We start from the raw sequence: 24,144 nt of genomic DNA, 5'->3' as shown, positions 1-24,144 counted from the left end.
ACACATGCAGCCACTTATACATAGGAAGTCAGGAGCTATGTATGCATAAATGAGATCAGAATCAGGACCTACAGGTGTGGGTCTTTGGAATAGACTTCTGACAGCTTCTTTCTCAACATTAATCCAATCTGAAGGTGGGGACTTTAGGCAGGAGTCTTTGGCTTGGAATCATGTGAATAGACACCTCCTCCTACAGCACTTTTGTGTCTCAATCCCATGGGCAACAGTTACACTTGAATCTCTTCAATCCAGCTGCCTCGGAAAACAGGCTGTGCTGGACTATGGAATTTCTTGGCCCTGGGGTGTTCATGTATACATTTTGTTCTGAAGGTGAAGAAAAATGCATTTCATGAAGTACTGAACTTTTATTCCACATGGGAGCGAGGGAGGATGCTGGAGCATGCTGGGGGTGGGGGGTCTGGAAGGGAAGGAGGGTACATGAAGAAAGTGAAGGTGCAGGGTCTGGGCATGACGGGTGAGAGTGGCGGGGGCTTACCTGAGCCCCTCCTCCTAGGGGCACACATGGCTCCATGCCCCCCTACCGCCAAGGGAGCATCAGGGGTAAAAGCCTCTGGATAAGCACTTCACTGCACTGCCATCTCCCCCACACCCACCCACTGCAGCTGGGAGGGAGGAAGAGTGGCAACACACAGAGCTGCTTCCTCCTTCCCCCGCTACAGTCCAAGTGTTCCCAGACGAAGCACACCAGGATTAGGTAGAGCAACGAAGGGTCCTGTGGCACCTTATAGACTAACAGGATTAGGGAGGTTCAAGTGTATTGTATCAGCGAAGTTTTTCAACACCTCACTCCTAGATCTGGCCTTTTAAAATATAAACCCTCCAACAAGAGTGTCATATGTGTTTTTCAGTGCCTAGCTCCACAGGACTCAACTGCTGATTGGGGCTTTTGGCCATGACCTTAACATAAGTGAGAATGAATATATGACCTGTTCTGCTTGCCTTCCAACCTGGAATCTACTAATTCAATTGTCACAGGAACATAAGCCAAGTGGAGTTTTGCCTGAACAAAAGTTGCTACGTTATTTACCCTGGTCTCTTTTACTGTTCTTTATCTTCTCTTACCCTATCACAGATAAAATTGCTTTCTTTGCCATATGCCCTACTTACTACTTTTTTATCTACAGCCTGGATTGATTAACACATTTGTTGACATTTTGCTCCCCGTGCTTTCCATTGGATCATATTTCATAAAAGTGCAAAAACAAATGTAGCACCTTAAAGACTAACAAATTTATTTATTAGGTAATTGGCTTTCGTGGTTAAGACTTATACTAGGTCTCACCCATGAAAGCCCATTATCTCAATAGATAAATCTGTCAGTCTTTAAGGTGCTGCAGGATGCCTTTTTATTTGTAAGGCTAGTGACAGAGTTCAATACTCAGTCCAGGAAATGCACTCCATGACATCCCTGAGCAAACAGTAACAAAAAGCTTTCACTTGCACATTTTTGTTTGAGTTTCATGATTCACCAAACTTTAAATTTTCTTTTTGCTGCAAAGTCCAGCCTCTGTCAGGGTAATGGAAACGATGTAATAAAAATTGCCAGCATACAGGAGCTGGATCAAACAGCTTTTTTTGTTTTCATAGTATACAGACTAGCACGGCTATCTCTCTGTTACTACCCAGCTCTAAAAGGGAGGACTGCTGTCACCCAGTTGTTTATGTGAGCTGAGTTCCAGCATGGGTGAAAAAGAGATGAGCTCTGCTATGTGAAAAGCTACTTCCTTCCATGCACATGAGACACAGAATGGCAATACACAAGTTACACATAAAGAGAAGAAAAGTGCAACACGAAGAAAACGTTACACTTGTCAGTTTGTACATTACTTCCTATCTTTTACATATAAAACAAATGAAGGAAGAGATACAGACAGAATGGTGGAGCAGGGAACTGGATTTGGAATAATACAGAGGACAAGTGCAGGATGGGTATAAAAGCATAAAATGTTAAGTCTCTCAGTTAAGCCTTTTCAGGGTGACAGACTTAGCTAAGCCCTGGGCAATGGGTGTGGGGGGGGCTCAGCTCCAGGCCCCTAGGAGTAAGAGGGCCCCATATTGAAGGGGTGAGGCTAGAGATGGTCAGCAGTCAGCACCACCCGGACCATGCCACACCTCCCCTAGCCAGTCCTCAGCATTGCCCAGACCACACCATGCAGGGCTCTGACGTGTGGTAGCAGCCGTGGCAGCCCAGAGCTCTAGGCAACTGCTCCCTTGGACAGCACCTCTCCCTGCTGGGTGTAATAAGTAGGAGGGAGAACACAAAATTTGTATCAGCATCCAGGACTAGCAACAGACTTTGCCAGGCCCTGGTTAATTGGGAATGGGGAGACTCAGCTGGAGAGTGGGGCCTTGGACAGAAAGGGGAGGGGCTAGGAGCTAGCCTCCAGCCCCGACTGTGCTGTGGGGGGCTCAGGTAGCAATTTAAAGGGTCCAGAGCACCAGTTGCTGATGCTGCCATCACTGTACCAGTGGTGGCCTTTTAAATCACTAAGCAGTGGGGCAACTGCCTCTTCCCTCAAGCCCACCCCAACCAGCCAACCTGTCTGCATCCGATCCACACGCCACACAAATGATCCACGGATATAAAATACATACATGGCATTCAGCACTAGCAAATGTAAACTCCCACCCCAAAGGAGAGGAAATAAATAGCACAGCTATTAATTGACGGGTAGCTAGAAGTGAGTCTGAGAAAGATCAAGGGTTGATCACAGGCAGCAAATTAATACAGAGTCTCAGTGTGATGCTGCTGTGGGGGAAGGTGCAATGCAATGCTATTTTTGGATCTACAGATACAAAAAATAATAAGGAAAGCTAAAGAGATAACAGTGTCATGTTAACATACCCTAGCACAACCATAGTGATAATATCATGCGTAGTTCTGATCTCCCCAGATTAGAATGGATATAGAAAAAAAAAGGAAGCACAAATAAGGATATTAAAGCAATCCCTAGGACAGATGGAGAGATTAAAGGAATTTAGTTAATATAGTCTAGAAGTAAGAAGCTGTGGGCCACGATCCATCTGTAAATAATATAATTCAAAATAATAATATGTGTGAAGGTAAGTACTTAATCTTTCTCAAACGATGGTAGAACAGGGAACAGTTGGTTGAAATTAAGTACGGAAAAGTTCAGGGTGGAAAATAATAAGTTACACTTAAACTACACGAAGTAACGGTAGAGAACCCTAAAGGAGATAGTCCAGCTACAGCCTTTGCCCAAGAGCAGATTAAAAAGAAGTGAGGGAAAAAGATGTAGACAGTGGCTCTCTTAAAATCCATGGGTATACAGGAGGTAATCTTTTTTTCTTTTGTTTTTGTTTTTCTAAAGCAGTCCTATGGCATCTTAAAGACTAACACATTGATTTATTTGGTAATAATAGTTAGTCTTTAAGGTGTTACAGGACTGCTTGTTTTTTTGTGAAGCTACAGACTAACACAGCTACCTCACTGAGTTTTTTTTTAAAATGTTCTAGTATCTTTGGTTATCTGAAAGCCAGGCACTCCTACAGAGAAGTCTGTAATATATGAAACTCACAGATTTCATCCCACTCTGTCACTGTATTATGTATTGATTAAAATCCAACTCAGGTGAGTTGGTTGCCCTGTGGCTTATGAGTGTGGTGGATTTCTGGAAAAACAAGTGTCCTAGTTCCAAAAACCATAACCCCAATTAGGCAGAAAGGGCACAAAATCAGAACTACTTTAAAAAAAAAAACATACACACACACAAAGGTGATCCTTCAGGCTCTCAGTTAAGAGATATTAGTAGGACAATGAAAAATGAAATCTTACATTGTTGCTGCTCATGTTGTACCTAGTCTGCGGTCAGCTGAGAACCAAGAGTGCCAATATATCACCTTTCAGGAAAGCTAACAGAACACTGAAAAAAGGGGGAAAGCACCCACTGATAACTCTTCCTAGACTTTTTAATGACAAACAGGTATACACACGAGGCACATAAATCCATGTATCATCACTGCCCCCACCCTTTACAAATAGCCCATCTCCACTGCACTCACCAGTCGGGACTTCTGTCCCCTCCTCACTGTAGCTGGACAGTGGTGCTTCCTCCATAGGGTGAGGCACTGATGGAAAGTAATGAATTGTGGTAGTTTGTTGCAAAGTGACAATCACAAGACAGTTGTTACAATACAAATGTCTGGTTACTGTCACCAGGAGTCCCCTTCTGAAATGGTGGGGTATGGCCCCTGCAAATATCTCACATGTCTGCAGACACAATGCTGATGAAGGCACCCCCATGAAGCCACACATCGGTGGGTTCCATCATCAAGCCTGAAATCCTTGGTCTTACTTTCTTCTCAAGAGTGATTATTTTTGGAGGGGTGGGGGATTATTATCTTCCGAACGTTTAACGTGACAGAGGAGACCTCATTTTGGTCATTCGCAGTTAATAGGGTTAGTCCTGATTGAGAGTTCATAGCCACAGAAGTTCTGACTCTTCTGAAAATTCCCATTGCACAGAGTGGTCTCTCTCTTGGAAGTTCGTAAGTCCGACACTGGACACTACTCTGATTAGTCACAACCCTGGAGTTTAGCTCTCTTGGAAATTCATATCGCTGAAGAAGCCAAGGGGAGCCAAGACACTGACGCACATACAGAGACAGGTTACGGACATCATAGCTGAGTCACAATACTTTGTGCGTAGAACCAGGAGAGAGAGACTCTTTCCTTTGGCTGTTGAGATTATAAAGCAGGTGGTAAAACGATGTACTGCATATGTCCTCTCGGGCATGCATTTTGCATCACTGAACCATTTTATGGAATATATTCCAGTTACAAAGTTTTAAATTATCCAAATATTCAGTTTTATGACACTAAATCAAGTCCAGATTCTATTGTATGGTAGGGTCTCAACATTTGCAAACCTAAGGTTTCTGAATTCAAGTATCCACAAACACCCGCGAGCTACCGCTTCCCAGTGCTCCAGAGCAGAGAGTACCAGTGGCTGCTGCTTCCCACGGCTCCGGGCAGCAGCCGCTTCCCCAGGGCCCCCGACAGGAGCGCCTGCACCTGTGTCTTCCCCAAGGCTCTGAGCAGGCAGCGCTGGCAGCCACAGCTTCCCCAGGGTTCCGAGCCCCATATTTGTGAAATTCAACATTTGCGAGGGTTCTCAACAAGAACCCTCGCAAATGTTCAGACCCTACTGTACAATGTCTGGATGCCATATCATGGCATCTTTAGGTTTCTCTTTTCTATTTGGAACCCCTTCCTGTAGAGATATTTTTGTTACACTCTAGTGATTCCTTAGCTGCGTCTACACGTGCACGCTACTTCGAAGTAGCGGCACCAACTTCGAAGTTAGGCGGCGAGACGTCGAAGTCGCTAACCTCATGAGGAGATAGGAATAGCGCCCTACTTCGACGTTCAACGTCGAAGTAGGGACCGTGTAGACGATCCGCGTCCCGCAACGTCGAAATTGCCAGGTCCTCCATGGCGGCCATCAGCTGGGGGGTTGAGAGATGCTCTCTCTCCAGCCCCTGCGGGGCTCTATGGTCACCGTGGGCAGCAGCCCTTAGCCCAGGGCTTCTGGCTGCTTCTGCGGCAGCTGGGGATCTATGCTGCAGGCACAGGGTCTGCAACCAGTTGTCGGCTCTGTGTATCTTGTGTTGTTTAGTGCAACTGTGTCTGGGAGGGGCCCTTTAAGGGAGCGGCTTGCTGTTGAGTCCGCCCTGTGACCCTGTCTGCAGCTGTGCCTGGCATCCCTATTTCGATGTGTGCTACTTTGACGTGTAGACGTTCCCTCGCTGCGCCTATTTCGATGTTGGGCTGAGCAACGTCGAAGTTGAACATCGACGTTGCCAGCCCTGGAGGACGTGTAGACGTTATTCATCGAAATAGACTATTTCGATGTCGCAACATCGAAATAAGCTATTTCGATGTTGGCTGCACGTGTAGACATAGCCCTTTTTAAAAAACTGGGGGAGCTGTGTCCTTTGAACTCTTTTCAAGAGGCTTGAATTTTCTATATTGGGGGTCCTATATTGAAAAATGTGAGTAATATGACTCCTGGAATTTTTCCATTCCTATTGTCTTTAAAAATGGTGCTGCAGCTTCTCAAGGACACAAAAGGTCCCTCAGACTCATTTGCAGCAACCCAGCCTAAAGGACAATTCCTTTTAATTGCTGGTGTGTTTTCTCAATATACACATGCTCTTCTCCTTTGAAAAAGCTTATCCTTAATTCATGGCCTCACAGATTTCCATAAATCCATTCAAAAAGTCTTTTGTTTCTTAATTCAAAGATATAAAATTCTTATAACACATCTGTCAGAAATATAGCCAGGGCAGAGAGTGTTGGGACTAGCAATGGACCATGCAGCTGAATCTTTTTCAGTTCAAAGAGACTCTGATCTCTGCCTACAACTCAACACTCTAATTTAAATGCAAAATAAAGGTTTGCATAGGAGAAAAAAAGCTAAATACAGTTGACTACGTAACTACTGTGCTAGCCAGGGAAATTATGGTTACGTGGGTGCATTGCGCCAGCTTCTTTTAGCTAAAAGCAGAACTAACACTCAAGCCGAATAACAACAAAACAAAACATTAGCCACCAGATATCATTTTGCTACATTTTAACTAGTAGTTGCTATTTGAGTCTAATCTAGTGCCATACTTCAGAAATGTATGTTATTTTCGGAAAAAATGTTACTTTAGGGGAAGTGCTTTGATGTTCTACAAAGCAGGTCCTGCGTTATAATTAATGCAGTCATTTTGCTCAATAACACAATAAGGCAATAGCGGTCTGAATCTAGGCTGCTTCTTGAAATATTTTATTGACTTTACTTACCACAAAGAGACACTGGTGCAAAACTTAATCGATTACTCTAAGTTTTCAAATCAGTGATCTAAGCAAAGCAAGTTACTAAGTGATGGGTAAAACTACTGAATTCCATGATGCATAGCTTTACATATTCTTTGTAGAGTCCTGTACAAGATTCATCAGCCTGACCTAGACTGAGTATTTGTTCTGGAGGCAAATGTATTCACAAAACATTTGCCACAATATTCATCAATGGCTGGGGGTGTGTACTCTCATTTTTAGAGGGCCCACTGGCTGTAGAAAATATGTGAAACATGTATATGGTACAAAAGAGGCAACACACACAAACAAACAAAACAACTTGGATTTCGTAGGAGAATCCAACAGAAAGAAGCTTATTTTTAGCATCAGACTGGGAGCTAGGACTCCTGAGTGACAAAATGAATTCTAACACTGATTCTCTCTTTGACCTTGGTCTAGTCACTTAGACTCTGTCTATACTACAAAAGTAACTTCAAATAAGCAACTTCGAAGTTGAGCATTTACATAAATTTTGAAGTAGGGCACTACTCCATTCCCAGGAATGGAGTAAGGACTTCGAAGTTGGGCTCCCTACTTTGAAGTTAACTTCGAAATAAGGGAAAAATGTGTGTAGACTCTCTGCTGGCTACTTCGAAGTTAGTTCCTAGTGTAGATGACCCTTAGGGCTTGATTCAAAGCCCACTGAAATCAATGGCACATTTTCCATCAAGGTCCATCAGCTTTAGTGGAGACCCTCAACTCGTATGCATCTATTACCCCTCATATGTAAAGTAAGAGGTCACTACATATCTACTTCGCAGAACTGGTGTGCTCAACAGTGTGTGTACAGTGCTTTGTAATGGTGCCTAGGTACTACCCTGATGTGCACAACAGAACTGCATACACTGATCTGAGATAACAGGCGTTAGGCATTGTTATTGTGTAACCGCAGTTGATTTTTCTATGCTCTTTGCTCAGCTATTTCTATGAGCAGATGGTAACCATTCAATATTTGAACATTCTAATAATTTTTATCATCCTTTTTTAGCTTCATAAATGAGCATAAATAACACTTACATGAAGAAGAATCTCTCCTGAATGGATTTTCTCTTCCTGTTTCAAGAGGGGAAGAAAAGAAAAAGAAAACAAAGAGCAAATAAATAAACAGATATCTAAACAAAACTAAACAAAACGAGGGGGAAATTCCATCAGGGTACTAATATACATTTGATTCAAACATCATTGTGCAGATGATGTACAACAAATATAAATGAACAAAAGAAATTTTTGACGTGCATCAGGATACAGGTAACAACCAAAAAATAGCAACGAAGGGTCCTGTGGCACCTTATAGACTAACAGAAAAGTTTTGAGCATGAGCTTTTTTGAGCGAAGACTCACTTCATCAGATGCTGGTCTATAAGGTGCCACAGGACCCTTCATTGCTGTTACAGATCCCGACTAACATGGCTACCCCTCTGATACTTGAAACCAAAAAATAGGCCATTTCTCATCTGTCATCCCACAACAAGTTTATGTGTATGTACATATATGTACATATATGTACATTTTATATATATATATATATATATATATATATATATATATATATATATAAAAACTGTTGCAGGAATTTTGTCTGCATGTGTCTTAAGAGCAAGTATATTACATTGCATTGTAACTCTGTGAAAATAAAATTCCAAGCCATTTTATGTGGGGAAAGCTAAGAAGGCTTTTTAAAATTACTTCCTCACATCCTCATAGATGGCTACATGCATTTACGTGTCGAATCTCTCTTTCCCTACACAGTGTCTCACCTCTCTAATGTGGAACTCTCTCATCTGACAATATCCCTAATCCAACATGATTTCAGTTAGCCAGACATCCACTTATCATGGGTGTGACCACGCTTCTAGTGGCCCCGTAAAGTTTGTTTACAGCCACCAATGCTGGCTCTCAGTGTTCTGTGCTGTCACTTAGCTGTAATTTACCCCTAAATGTCTTCTAAAAGCCCAGTGAGCAGTGGAAGTGTTGGTAACGTGCTAGACAATATTGACCTCCCATGGTCCAGCAAATTCTCTCATCCAGCACTGGTCGGGTACGAAGGGTGCTGGACAAGAGAGATTCAACCTTCCGTGCTGCATTATAAATCACTTTCCTCCAACCTGTGCCCAGGACATAAATGTACTGAGCCAGAAGCCTTGCAGCCAAAGTAGGGGATGACCTCCTTGGTAGTGCCAAGGACCCCATAACAACAAACCCAATGGAGTTGTTAAAGCTAATTAAGGCTGGTACCTGGTTCCCAGCTCCCCCCGGCTTGTGCAAAATTTGAGTTACGTGAGCGTGTGCAGAAGCACAACCCTCACATAACTCAGAGGTCTACTGTATATTAACTGCCACTGGGGTTAGTGGGAATTCTCTGTATGGAGTGCTTAAAGGAGGGAAACATGGGATTATTTTGAAAAGCCATCCCGTAGCGTAAGTGTGAGTTAGTGCATTGGACTTCTTTCTATCACTTGTCCCCAACTGTAACATATTCAAAACTGCAATTTTAAAGCATCTGCAATTGATTGGGGTGATGAATCAGGTAAGATATTCCTTTCTAAAAGCTGTAACTCCTCCAACATCCATATCAAGCTTTAGCTGATGCCGTTCAAAGCTTGGTCTCCTCAGGCACACGTGAATCCACAACTGATGAGCCTGTGCAAGCTCAAGATGTCATCGTCGGACACGACGAACTACCTACAATAGTGTTAAACTTAACTGCTTGAAAAGAAATGGAGGATTTGGGCTTGTCTGCACAGCCACTTGACTGTGGTGTAACTTTCTGACTTGGGCACGAAAAAACATCCCCATGCCTGAGTGCAGCAAGTTACCGTGCTGTGAAGCACCAGTGTAAACAGGCACCGCGTTAGCTACTCCTCTCATGGAGGTGATTTACCAACAGCCCTGGGCAAGCTCTCTCCCAGCACTGGGGCTGTGACCACACTGCTACATTATAGGGTCAACTGTCTACATTCTGTAAACACCACAGAGCATGGCACAAATGTATAGTACCAGTCTGGTATCAGTCAGGTGTCGCAGGTCAGGACTGAGGTGCCCTGGCAGACTGGGAAGCAAGGGACAAAAATGGAAAATCAGGGTAGCGGAGATGAAAACCTGAGGAGTGCTGGCAGAGGTGCATAATAAGGAGTTTGAATTGACTAAATGCAGTGCCTGGTGCTATAATGTGTTACTGATTCTTCATTTTACCAAATGCATCCAGTCAGCGGATACAGACAAAAGGTGTTTTGGTGCTCTTGTGCAAATCAGGGACACAGGAAATGGCTCAGAGATTCGTCATTTTTATATATGTAAACATAAAATTAAATGATGGTGACTATGTTGTTTCTCCAAAACTGGGAGATCAACTAGGGCTTTCAAGCACAACTGCAGACCTAGGTCTAGAACAGACCCAAATGAGTAAAATATATGACATCAAAATGTTACTGAACTTCACATCTGTGGGGCAACAAAATCCTAAGTGACATTCACATGTGCACTTGTACTTGTCTTTGCTGATGGGCACTGTCTCATTTTTTAAAAACATACCACCGTATCTCTCAGTCATTAGAACCAATGTTATGAACCTGCTATTACTGCAGAATATTGTGGGATGTTTAATACTGGAACCAGAGGGCTTTCCAAATAGTAGTAGGGCTGACAGCATTATTATTTGTACTGAACCAAAAGAGCTTTAGCAATGGAACTCTAACCTACATTCTGTATGCATAATTTCCCATCAATAAATACGATCAAATAGTCATCTCCTTTACCGCACTCATTTCTTTAACCAAGATACTGTCAGATCCAACAGAATAAGAAAACAATTAGTCTTTTCTCCCCAAAGTGCTTCCATTGCAGAACATGTCATGACATTGTATGGTACATAATTTGCAAGAAAATAAAAATTTGGAAGACTGAAGTATTATGTTGTGCGCTGGGGAGGGAAAGCTTAATGAAATAAAATGTGAGTGAGATTTAAACATTTCTCTTACTGCAGGACACTGAAAAATCTGGATGCTTCAATAAAGTGAAAAGATATTGGTTTACCCTAAATTTGGTTGACTGTGCAATGATGGTTTAGCTTCCCTGTAGGTTGTACACTTCTCTGCCCCACAATCTGTACTCTCAGTTGGCTCAGTGGGGGCATTTCAGAGGGGTGGTGTAAAATGCAGATTGGACATTCAGTGCAGAGATCAGTGGGAACAGCCAAAGTTAGAAAGACACAGAATGGAACAGCTCCTTGCTGCTGAAAGCTCATGCAGCACAAAACAATTAGGCAATGAGGAAGAATTGCAGCAAAGCACTATATGGACTTTTCTAACTGTGCTATAGTCCATGGGACTTGTTCAGTTATAAGCCTCTCCAGAAATGCATCCCCAGGTGGAAAAGAGGCTTTAAGTGCAAATCATAAGAACATAATACAGTATTGGTGTTCAGATTATAAATTAGAGAATGAATCCTTAGAATTCTCCCTAGTTTTATCTGTAAAACAAGTCACTCTGTATAACCCAAATGAAGCAATCCCATTCTGGCAGACTGGACTTTTCAAACATCACGCACAAATAGTAATCTAGTCGAGGGTTTCTTTGTATTTTTCCACAGCAGTGCTGCACCTCTTGTTCATACATGATTTCAAACATCTTTAAGACCTGTTCTTACCTCAGCTCGTGCATTGTGCAACTCCTGCCCCCCCGCCAAACCATCAAAAAATAAAAATGCATAATTCCTACAACTGCCAACTAAATTGAAGGGCTGAATTCTGCCTCCATTACCATTACTGTACATTAATATCTGCAGAATTTACACCAAAATCCAGCCTGATATCCTTAAAACTAAAGAAGGCTATTTTTAGACAAGCATTTTCCCCCATCTGTCCATCTCCCTAATGCCTAGGGATTGCTTTCTGCTAGCTGGGTTTACTGCTCTTTACATAGTGCCACAGCAGGCAGCCAGAGGCTTTTGGAGTCAGCTGTGTGACAACAGACACAGAAAAATGCAGGTTGGTGAATGCTTAACAACAAAAATTTAACAAGGAACTCCTTTGCCTTTCCATTATCTGCCTATCTATATTACACTGCAGCAATACTCAGACCTCACTGGTTCAGTAGCCATATTAACAATCAACATTACCCAAAAGAGCCACAATAGCATGGATTCATTATTTTCATTGTTTCATTTCCTACCATGCTATATATTCATATTTAAACAGAATGACGGGAAATACTAGTCTCACAGTGAAATGACTATAATTATTTTCTCAACTATGTGGTGTTAATAACACGGCAAAAACATCCTGGTAGGTTAATAACTGAAGACCGGGTCATAATTAAATCACACAGTGTTTTAATATTATGTGCTGGTATAAAATGTCACAGAACACACATTAAAGAGCCATTTGCATCTCGGAAGCCTGGTTCTGAGTTTCACTAATATAGCACATTACATTTGTCTGTCCTCCACACCCTGCCCTCTACTGGCTGGAGCTTCATAGTGCTGGCTGCTTAAAAACCTGTCACCCTCTAATGGCTGCAGCCTAAAAAGAATATAACCCATAAGTAAGAGAAGGTGGAAGAGAATGGAAAAGAGTAGAGAATTTGAAGAAAGGGAGATGGAGAGACAGGAGAAGAAGAAAGGCAGCAAAAAGAGAACAAAATGTCACATAAAGATGGAAATGAGAGAGGCACTATCTCTGAATTATTCCCAACTACTAGCTAACATTTAATCTCTTACCCTTGTTTACTAAAGGCATCCTTCCTTCAGACATATACAATTCACCCTCAACTTGGGCATCATTAGTACGGTCAGTACTTTTTTCCTAGCAAAAAGGTGCCAGAACTCAAGTCTGATGACTCTTTATAGGGGTTAGGGTGTTCGGTTTAATACCCTGGTCTTCTTGCTGCTGTGAGGCGATGGGGCTCTTGCCTCAGTCCCTGCCCTACTACAGGAGCGGCGGGGGCTCTTGCTCCACTCCTCATGCTGCTATGGGACTGGTGGTGAAAATTTTTCTGGTATTCCAATGGCAAAAAGTGCAGGAACTCCGTTCTGGTGTGTTCTGCCAGAAAAAAAAAAAAGCCCCGCGTACAGTACTAAAATCCCCTTCTCTCACCATGACCACACTGCACTTCTGTAAAAGGAAAAGATCTTCCACCAACATCACACAGGAAAGGCTATCCAGAGCACTCTTTTGGAGTTAAACAAGGCCAAAAGTGCTGGCCAATTCTGCCTGAATCCAAAGACTCACTCCTCAATTTTCCACAACAGCAGGTTTATTGATTTTCTTACAAACCTAACACTCTAGACTTTAAACTTCTAGCAATTATCCATTATCCAGCCATCTATGTGTCTCCTGAACAATATTGCTCCACTTCTTGTTGCTCCAACACTTGAAACATTTTGACATACAAACAAAAAGATACAGTGGTTACCAAAATAGCACTATAAACGCAACCAGTTCTTGGCACATGTTCTTAATGCCTTTCCCAATACGGTTAAAAATGGGAACTAACCAGAAAGGCTTTTTTTTTTTTCTTTCTCCACCTTTCAATGAAATGTGTTGAAATATAAGAATCTTTTATGTATGGTTGTATTCCTTCAAACTTGTTTCTGGACCTCTGTTTTCCCAACTTTTATTTTCACAGGTTTATTTAAAAAAGAGAGAGAGGCAAGAAACAAGATTTCAGAACTTGTGAGTGCAAGAATGTTGTCAGTTTCAAAGCAAAAAAAGGTAGTTCTCAAAACAAAAATATATTTTTTCAGCTCCCACCCTTGAGGAAGCACAAAGAAGTGAATATATTCTGAATTCGCCATCACTTTATGCATATTTTACCTTTTGCTTGAATGCAAATTAACTCCCACACGCACCCCCTTATCTTCTTATATGGAAACTCAAGAGTTCTCTGCAAAGTCTGTCTTTACCTTATCACAGGCTTGCTGAACATTCACCCCTTGACATTCACAGTGCCAAATTCCGACCCAATCCGCACGGAGGTGAATCCGGAATTACTTTTCTGACACCCAGGCAGAAATCAGAATCTCGACCCCACGGAATTAGGACACTTCCGAGAACTTTAGCCACCCCCGAAAGGAAAGAGTGACAGAGGCCACTCAGCCATTCGCAGCAGCAGCACTGGCTGTCTTGCTCTCTCGAGCGGACCTGACTGGAGGTTTGCATCCAGCCTCCTCAAGAGTTGCATGTTGCACGCGGGGGGGGGGGTGGGGTGGGGGGAGCAGCAGAAGAAACAGGAAGAACAAAAAAAAAAACCCCGTGTCTTGAAAAACCGGGGCGCTGCCGAGCGAGCGGCTCGTTTCTCCCCGCAGAGCGTTATCTGGGAGCAACACAAGCTCCCGCCAGGTGCTGGAGGGTGCGCGGCGGGCGGGCTGGAAATAACTGCTCGGAAACCGCACGGCCGCCGAGCCAGCAATGAAGCCGAGCGGGGCTGGGCTTAGAAGAAACCAGCGGGACCTGCGCACAAGCCCGTCGACGGGCCGGAGCCCCCGGCGGGCGGGCAAAGCACCAGCCCGTCTGCGCCGCAGCGAGCGGGGGGACCCCCCCCTCCTCCGCACCTAAGCGGGCTGGGGAGGAAAAGCGGAGGGAGCCTCGGAGCGCTGCTCCCGCCGCGCAACGCCCCCTCGCTCCGCCGCAGCGCCCGGGGCTTCGCCGCCCCCCCCCCCCCGGGGCAGCTCCCCTGGGCAGCGCGACCCCCGCGCGCCGCCTCCTACCTGCTGCGGGCTCGGCTGGGCGCGGCGCGGCGCGTCCCGGGGAAAGGCGGCGGGCGCGGGAGGCCGGGGGAATTTATAAGCGCTTTCTGCCTGACCCCGCGGCGCGGCTGTCTAATGAGGGAGCGTCGAGCATCACCCATCCTGCGGAGTGGAAAAACACCGGCTCGGCCTCTCCTTCGGCCGAGGGGCGGGGGTGCGAGAGGAAGGGGTGGCGGGGAGGAGGGGCCACGCGTGCAGCGGGGGAGCCGGGGCTGGCAGGCAGCCGGGGAGGGGCCGCCAGGCGGGGCGAGGCGGGGCCTGGGGTGGGGGGTGGCGGGGACAGCTGCTGCTGCGGCCGCCGCTGCTGCCGGCGGGGGAGGGGAGCGGAGCCGAGCCGCTCAGCGCGGAGAAGGGGAAAGTGGAAGATCCCCCCCGCTGCTGCGCCAGCCACGGCCCCCCCCCCGCTTCCCCCTCCCCCGCCCGCGCGGGAGTCACTCTGCATTGACAGCGGTGTGGGACGCACCGCCGCGCCGGCTGGCAGGTGGAGTCGCGGCGACGAGGGAAGCCCCGCCCCCGGGCCCCTCTCCATCCAGCCTCCTGGGGCCGAGCAGAGGGGCAGCGGGAGGCGGAGGACCGCAGGGGTCACCCAGCCACCCCCGGCCGGAGGCAGGACCTCGTGTGGCTGAGCCTCCAAGACTGCCTCTTTTTGAAACCCTCCAAAAAAGGGGCTCGGGGACAGCCAGGCCCACACCCCCTCGGCCCTTTCCGCCTGCTGCGCTTGCAGCGTGGGAGGGCTTGGGGAGATTTCAGCCGTATCTGCCCTGGGCACCAGAGCCTGGGTTGGCCTTCCTGCCCTGCACGGCGCTAGGCTGGTTCGGGGTGTTGCTTGTGAACCATAGGACAACGTGCCCTTTGTCTCTGCAGTTCTGAGCTGCCCCTGTGTGGGCGGCAGCTGCCCCCACTCACGCTCACAGAGGGAAGCCTTTTGTGCCTGTCTGTCTACAGTTGCCTTCTCTATGAGCATTTATCTGTATTGAGGTCAATGTTCCCCCTAACTTTTTCCATCCCTCGTGTGGAATAAATGTGGTTGTGTGCACCGAGGCATGTGTGAATATGCACCACCAGAAAAAACACATGCTGCCAGCAGTGGGTGCTCTTCTCATCAGCTGTGTGGCACTTGACTGTCTTGTGGGTAGCATTTGACTGTCTCCTGGGTGGCCACCCACGCACTCTGCTTAGAGGGAACATAAACTGCAACTCAGACAACAGAAACTGGAACAAAATCAAAATCTACCCTTCGCCTGCCACACTCCACAACACGTCCGCACTCAAAGCCCTAACTTACGCCCAAACACAACTGGATGATTTCCATTGAAATTCTGGCTGCATTCAGTATGTTTGTCTGACACTGAGGTTTTAGGGATGTTTACAGACCTCAGATCTATCCATGTCGTCTCCAAGCAAAAATATCAGACGCCAGCACTCCTTAGTTTTACTAGATTTCAAATCAGGTTACAAGCCTAACAGCCAGAAAGGAAGTGGAAGTGTGTAGAAGCAGCTGGGACACAAGACCTGAACTCAGGAGACCAACTGGACTTTGGGGCTTAGCCCTCTGAGAGGTAATTAACAGCTAGCTCTCAAGTGCATGCAATGCACAAAATAAACACAGTACAGTTTCTACTATTGCAAAGTTAGTTGTGTTTGGAACCGCCCAGCCATTAGGGGCTTCTCTTCACAAGACTGCTCCGTGGAGTTTCGTAAGTTCCAAAGCCAGAAAGGACCACTGTGGTCACCACATTGGAGCCTCTGGCTCAGGCAAGCCATACAGCTTCCTCAAAATAAATCCTGAGAGCGTAAGAATGGCTGTACTGGGCCAACCAGAGATACATTTAGCCAGGTTTCTGTCTTTCAACAGCGTCCAATGCCAGGTGACCCAGAGGAAATGAACACAACAGGATCAAGCGACCCATCTCTTGTAGCCCATTCCCAGCAAACAGAGGCTGGGGTCACCAATCCTGGCCATGCCTGAATTGTGTTGTAGTCTTGGCCTTCAAAACATCCTCTGGCAAGGAGTTCCACAGGTTCACTGTGTGTGGAATGGAAAAATATTTCCTTTTGTTTGCTTTAAATCTGCCACCTATCAATTTCATTTGGTGACCCGTAGTTCCTGTGTTATGACAAGACAAAATATCACCTGTGGGCCAGATCCAGCCTGCCAAACATTTGGCTCTGGCTCACTGTGTCCCTCTGGGCTTCTACTATCCCGTAGACCATCAGGGCACCCAGGCAGGCAGTTTGCCTGCAGCAGCTCCACACACAACTCAAAAGGGCTGGCTTCTGCAGCCAGTGTGCCTCTGCATGCAGCAAGTGGGCAAGCATGGCTGTGCCTGCTGTCCCACTTCCAGCAGCATTCCCACAGCTCCCATTGGCCAGTTTCATTTGCTTGATGTGTGGGCAGCGTGCAAAAACCTGCTACCCTCCTCCCTGAAAGGGGCCTGCAGAGACAGCTGTGGCCCAGCAGCTGGCAATTTACACCTGCATGTGGGACTGTGGCAGGCAGCCTGCCTGAGCGCCCGCCCCACTGTGCCACCAGCCAGTAGCTGCCTACAGTAAGCACCTCCCAGCTAGAGCCTGCATGTGGTGCCCCCACCTGCACCCAGCACCCCCTCCTACACTCCAGCTCCCTGCCTGGGTCACATTCCTCTCCTCCACCCAAACTCTCTTCCAGACCCTCACTCCCCACTGCTCCCAGACCCTGCGCCCACCCCATTCCATACCTGGAATTCCCTCCTGCACCCAAAATCGACCCCAGGCCCCACACCTCCTCCTTCAACCACATATCAAATTCTAGGCTTGGATCCCCTAAGAAAGTTATTGCCCACACTTGTGTTATGCGAAATAAATAATTCCTTATTTACTTTCTCCAATTTTTCCTCTTTTTCTTACTTTTTATTTACTATCCTAGAGCGGATCTTTCAGAAAATAAATGTAATTTTTGAAGTTGATTATTTTCCTTTAAGATTAATTGTAGGTATGCATGTGTATTCTAGGGAGAATAGACCCACTGTTATATAAAAGATAAACATAAGTCTATTTTCCTTCTCTTAAAATGCCCATGTGTGCAGTTGTTGTTAATCACTGAAATGACGAATAACTCACTGTCTTCTTTCTCAGTCACGATGTACTATGTGTTCCACACTGTGGTAATGTGCATTTTTTACAGAATCAAAGTAATTAAAGACTGAAAACATTTGTTTGTTCCCTCTGCCAAGTCCCCTGCCAAAAGATAATTGTCCCCTGAATACATTGCTCAGCGCTTGCCATACACTAACAATCAAATTGTCACTCCTACCATTTATTTTAGGTGGCATAGGTAAAAACAATTACATGGGTTTCCCAGAAACCTCTAGTTGTTAAAGTATTCACTATATCAACTCACTTCATGCTGGCTTTTTGCAAACATCTATTTTAAGCAATTTGCCACCAGTTGTAGGTAACTACCACACTAAAACACTAAGTTGAATCCTCTGGTGCTGACATAAAAGTCCCGTCGACTTCAGTGGAGCTGCAAGATCAAGCAATACTTGTATTGTTTTTGCTTTCATTTTTTAAAACTAAATCAAATCAAATAAAATGGGACATAACTCTAGCACTGTTTTTGCATTCATAGCAATACTTGAAATGTCAGTTCCTTCCTTGAATTTGATATATTCTTAAATTCCTCTTCACCATGAATCATCACATTTTCCAAGCTAGGTCTAAGTTATTAATAAGGCACAAGACCCCAAAGGCCAAGAATTTCTGTAGACATGTGTTATCGAAAATAATGTAAACTTGATTGGCCTAATTCTAGTGTCGTTATGTCAAACAAAGAATGGCAGTTAAAGCCCTTGGGAATTTTGCATCTGAAAGGGTTGCAGGATTAAGGGTAATATGTAAAGTTTTCTCTACACCCCTGGAGTCCTGAAGTGGTTGTGTTCAGGGAAACTTGCAGATGTGCTTTGCAGGATTCTCTATACTCCACAGAACAAGGGTCTCAGCAGTGGCCATGCATGTCTGGTACAGCAGGCTCTCTGCTGCTATAGCAGGACTGGGGAACCATTTTTTTGGTTGGAGACCACTGAGTCACAGAAAAATCAGTCAGGGGGACCACATACAAGCGACTTGACCTACTTGATTTAAACCCTGGTATTCCGGGTGGAGCATAGGTCATCTACAAGTCTCCTCCCCTTCACTCTGTCTTGCGACAAAACTTGTAGCTGACCCCAGGAGTCCCCCAGTTGTTGTCCTTCAGTCTCAGTAGATCTTCTCCACATTGTACGAGGGCTTCCTCTTTTGCGTTTTCCTTGTGGGTTCTGCGTGAGAGCTTGACTGACTATGCTAGATGATGATTTTCTGAGAGTGTGGCCTAGTCATCCCCACTTTCTTCTCTTGATTTGAAAATCAAATGGCGCGCTAAAAAGTCTTTAAACAAGCTACAGACACTCATAAACAGATGTCTGAGGTACATCCTTCACATCAAATGGCAAGACTTGGTCACAGATGGGGATCTTTGGAAGAGAGCAGGTCAGACAAGTGAGAAGCACACTCAATATAGAGCGCTGGGCTACACTCACACTACAGCCTGAGGAGGGGAGGCAGGGGAAGTGTGCCAAGGCTCAGAGGCTTGATACAGGCCTGAGCACAAGCGCCAGCTCACCTCACTGAGGGGAAAGTGCCATGCATAGTTGCGGCCCAGTTCAAAGTACACTGGGGGCCAGATCTGACCCATAGGCCATAGGTTCTCCATCCTTGTACTATGGTGATGAGCATAATATAAATGACTAAGTAGACCTAAATAGAACAGGGTGGTGATCCCTGTGAGGGTCTTCATTGACTAGCTGATTAGGTATGTCTACACTGTGATAAAAGACATGGCAAAGCTGTGGTTGGTGTGGGTCAGCTGCCATGGGCTTGCAGGTAGATGTTTGGGCTTGGTCTAAGCCTGGCCTGCGGGACTCTCCCTCTGCATAGCACCTCTGACTTAAATTTGGAGCAAGATCCAGGCCCCACTGAAGTCCATGGCAACACTCCCATTGATCTCAGTAGGCTCAGGAATTCATTCTAAGTCTTTATTTAATGAATTTTACAACATGTAAGTGATGCAAAACACCCACATTCCTCTTATAGATCTGAGTCCGACTCAGATGTCTGCCAGTGCACCAGCATCAGAGCTGTTTGTTCCTAATGTTGCAAATTTTTGCAAAGAGCAAAAGCATGAATTTTTCCAAACTTGCACCAGGATGAGACATCAAGGTGCAGTGAGAGAGCTTGTTTCCACAACACAGAGAAAGCCTTTCTCATCTAGCAACTCCTTTTTATTTTCATGTAAACTAGAAAAACATCTAGTCTCTCTCTCTCTCTCTCTTTTTAAATATCAGAATGCATCTGTAATGGGACTGTTTCTTCAAAGCCCTTTTTGCAAGTTGTGGCTTTTTTTTCTTTTTCTTTTCTTTTCTTTTTAATGGAAGTTCAACTGACCAGTTTTTATTGGACCATGCTTTTAAAGGTATGCAACTGGCCTAACAAAATGCAAGCTAGCATCTTTGCTATGTTAACAACATCCCCAGCTCAGATTTTTACCTGGTGTGAAATGGCTTTTTGAGTAGAACGGTGACAGCTTTGGAGTTGTTTGCATTAAATTTTTGACAATGTTTCATCTTGCTTTTGCCATTGGTACTTTATTTTCCGTGAGTAAAGGTCATGGCATTAGCACTACAAAATAGTATTGTTGCTGTGGAAGCAATGCAGCTATTCCCTCTGGCCTATCAAATGACTCGTGATAGGTCAGGGCAAGGTAGTCATACTTGGGGAGAGAAGAAGTCAAAGGCGTAAGAGGAAGAAAAAGACTTATGAATCTCTCTTGGAGTCTCCTCTAGCCTCTCTCTTGCATAGATCTCCCTGGCTCTGTAGGATTGTTGCTTTCAGCATAACCTCTAATATTTAACTTTTTAAATGCTTTCCTGATCTATAAATAATGGAGTTCTTGTTGTGCATTTAGTACTGATTGAACCTCTCTTGTCTGGCACCTTTGGGACCTGTGCAGTGCCAGATGAGAAAATTTGCAAGACCACAGGACATCAACATTGTCTAGCACATTACCAGCAGTTCCACTACTCACTAGACTCTTACAAGACATTTAGGGGTAAATTACAACTAAATAACAGCACAGAACACTGAGAGTCAGGAGTGGTGGCTGTAAACAAACTTTACGGGACCAGAGGAAACTTGGTAACACATAAGTGATTGCTCAGCAAACTAAAATCATGATGAGTTACGAATTATGAGAGAGTTCCGGATTAGAGAGGTTCAACCTGTAAACTTTTTCACACCCTAAGAGATTTCAGTGTTGGATTTTTTCTCCCGGTATTCAGTCTAATTTTTTCTTTTCTTAATGATATCCAAATGTTCTTATATTAGTCCTTGCTACAATTAGCACTGAGTCAGCTGGCATAGTTATGGCAATTGGTTACCTTTGTTGCATAGATGTAATCTAACAGTGGGCCCATAACTGTATTAAATCATCCAAATGGCCAGGATTCTGACCTGCTTACAGGCAGGACTGGGTCCCGTCTACATTATTTGGTTAAGCCATGTTGTAGTTGTATCAGAGGCAAACATTCTAACTGGATCAGTTATAACTATAGTGCAGATGAAGTCTTTATTATATCTCTCCTTAAAAGTCCTCTAAAACTCTACAACCATTAAATAGTAGTAAACAATTTTCATAACCTCTCCCAGCCTTTCATAGCCCACAGATTATCTACTAGCTATTTTAATCTTTACCTGTGTTTCAGTGCCACAAATGGATGTCTTTTTTTTTTTTTCCTGTTCTTCAGTTTGTCAATCTTTCAGGTAAGGTAGTGCTCATAACTGAACGTAATATACCTGGTGCAGCTGCATTGCTATTGCATGTGGAGAAACCATCACTTCCCCAGTTTCAGTGTTGTTATGATGGCACTGCATTCTCAGCCCCAGTTATGGATTGTCCAGTGTATGCTGAAATGGATTTAGCTGAAATCACTTTATTATGGTTACATAGAAGAAGCCAAAATAATGAATGAGCTCTCTCTTAAAGTCAGCAAAATGAGGTTAAGGAAAACTTCTCCATCATTGTTTGTTTTTTCCAAGTGTTCTGGATGAACTTCACTCAAGCTCTTATCATAGCTCCAGAAGACAATGACCTTTCCAAAGCATGAGAATGCAAGTGGTGCTATGCCAATAACATAATTTCATTACCACTTCCCAGCAACTAATCCAGCACTCACGCCATACCTTTTATATACACCATAGGCCCTCAACCATATGTGGACACAATCTCTTCCCATTCATATATGGTACCTGTCTATCTTATTCTTAAATTAGAAAATAATCTATTGTAATGATAATGTTGACCACAACATCCCTTGGTTTTCAGCAATCATCGGTAAGAGGAGGATTTGAGATGCTAGTTTTGTCACATATTTTTTTCTGTCTCACACCATCGCTGAGCCCAGTTAGTCTGATGAGAGCCAAATGTCCTAATGAGCTGCAGCTAGTTCTAGGATGAGATGCTATCATCTGTCTGTCTTGTTACCAATTAAACTTTCGAGACTGCATCTCATTCCTTGCAGTAAGCTATTCATCTGGTTCCCAAACGTGAGGCACAAACAAGCCTTTTTCTTGTTCATTTCCTCCTTCATTTCATTTTTTTATTTTTTTTTTTCATTTCCTCTTCCAGGATCCAGTTTTTTGTTTTGTTTTGTTTTTGTTTTTTTAAGGTATTGCAAGAGTGCACATGGATACCTTCTTCACATGGAGTTCTAATCAGTGGTAAAAACTGTGTTTCCTTCCATTGGCTACAAAGCTACAAAGAAGATAGCAAGTGTTCATGGAAAGCATAGCTGTACCCATGGGCATTAAGGACAATTGTGGAAAGGACATAGCACTCCAAATAATGGGTTCACCTATCAGGGTTTTTTAACATAAGATCCTAGCATTTTGCTGTTTGTGGCCAAAACCAAACACTGTGGTCAATTAGCTCTTCACCATCCCCAATCTTATTGCTCACAACCTGGCCAAGCTAGTGTGCAGTGCAGAAATACAGCTAAACGATGCCACAAACCTGTTAGCCACCAAAGCAACCTATCCCACACTGTGTTCAAAGCTGAATCATGAGCTCATTTCTTAAATTTAGCTTTCTCTCAAAGTTCTGTGTATATGCGTGCTCATGCACACACAACCTTCTCTCCCCAAATGAAACCTCAAAACCCTATAATCAGATTGGGATGGAAGAACATTTGCTGTTATTCTCACATGCGGGAATGTTTACATATGATTGCATGGACGAAGTACATGCATAATTGGTGGGCTTCAGAGTGGGGCTGTTTGTTTCAGGTAAATGAATAAGAGAGTTTAATGAACCTCTAAAAAGGCCACATTTCTTCTTGACTGGAGAGATGAAATTTTGTAGGCTTTGATTCAGGATGTGCTTACAGTCCTTCACTGTTCAGCAAAGGACTCAAATACATACTTAACCTTAAGAGAACAACCAATACCACATATTTCAATGTGAATGTTTGATCCATAGTCTATGCAGACTAAAGGATGCCTACTACTGTTTGGGCCAATTATCATTTATGGTAAAGTTAATGAAACTTTTGAAATTTGTAAACTTTTCACAAATAAACAGGCAGTTTACCCACATCCTTTAATAATTAACATAATGACTCTGTGATTGTTAGAGGAGATAACCCCCTCTGCTTATTTGCAAATCCCTCTTTGTATTATGTGACCGGCTCTAACTAACAGCCATATGTGGAACCATATTGTTTTTAGAGTCCCATTTGGATGTAGAAGTTCTCACAACGCATCATTTTCAGAACAGGTTTCTTTGTAAACTGTTGACAGAAAATGTTTATAGCTCTATTGATACTCAAGGAAATAGTGTGAACAGGGTCATGAATGTAATATCTTTTCTGAGTTCATTTGAACCTGTTTCCCTGTTTGGCAAAAGTATATTAGGATTTTTAAACCAATTCACTTTGCCTGTGTCTATTCTCCTTTTATATTCCATAAACAGCCCAGCAAAGTTAGATTGAGGAAGATTTGTGGAGAGATTTTTTTTTTAATTTTAAAATATTTGTAGGAAGTGAATTTTTAATTTTCGTGTAACCATACAGACTGGATAACTGGTTTTAACACTAACAGTGCTCCAGTTAGGATACTGAAAGATAGTACGTTACCGAAAACTAACCAACACAGCTTGAATTTTGAATATTGGATACCTGCAACAAATTGACTATCTATATTCTGCAGGCTCCGTGTCAGCTCTTTGTGAGCTTTTCTCAAACTGAAAAAGAGAAAAACCTCTTTAAATGAATGATTTGCTAAGATTTATTTGCCCAGCTCTCACATCTTTATTCCGCAGAATGGTTTTGTACATTATTAAAGTTAAGCGTATGCTGAAATTAGGCAGGAACCTAAGTGCTTTTCTGAGAACACTTTGACTTAGGCTCATGCTTAAATTCTTTCAGGGAAACAGTTAACAGGCTACA

General features: G+C 44.1%; 1 protein-coding gene across 3 annotated transcripts in view; it reads right to left on the bottom strand.

The window, feature by feature from the left end:
• SLC6A6 (solute carrier family 6 member 6) overlaps window positions 1-14,750 on the bottom strand; it is a 76,355-nt gene extending 61,605 nt beyond the window's left edge. The window contains exons 1-2 of one of the 3 annotated variants that reach the window (XR_012646981.1): window positions 14,591-14,750; window positions 7,904-7,939 (exon numbers count right to left, since the gene is read on the bottom strand). The gene's annotated coding sequence lies outside the window, so the exon portion shown is untranslated. Of the gene's footprint in view, window positions 1-7,903; window positions 7,940-13,786; window positions 14,028-14,590 lie in introns of those variants that run through there. The other 2 variants (XM_075005365.1, XM_075005366.1) reach the window with 2 other exon arrangements.
• Window positions 14,751-24,144: the final 9,394 nt, after the last annotated feature.

This window comes from Carettochelys insculpta, chromosome 11, assembly GCF_033958435.1.
Source record: "Carettochelys insculpta isolate YL-2023 chromosome 11, ASM3395843v1, whole genome shotgun sequence".
In the NCBI taxonomy this organism is placed as follows: Eukaryota; Metazoa; Chordata; order Testudines; family Carettochelyidae; genus Carettochelys; species Carettochelys insculpta.
Note: the sequence above shows the minus strand (reverse complement) of the source record. Positions and strands in the feature narration are given on the sequence as shown.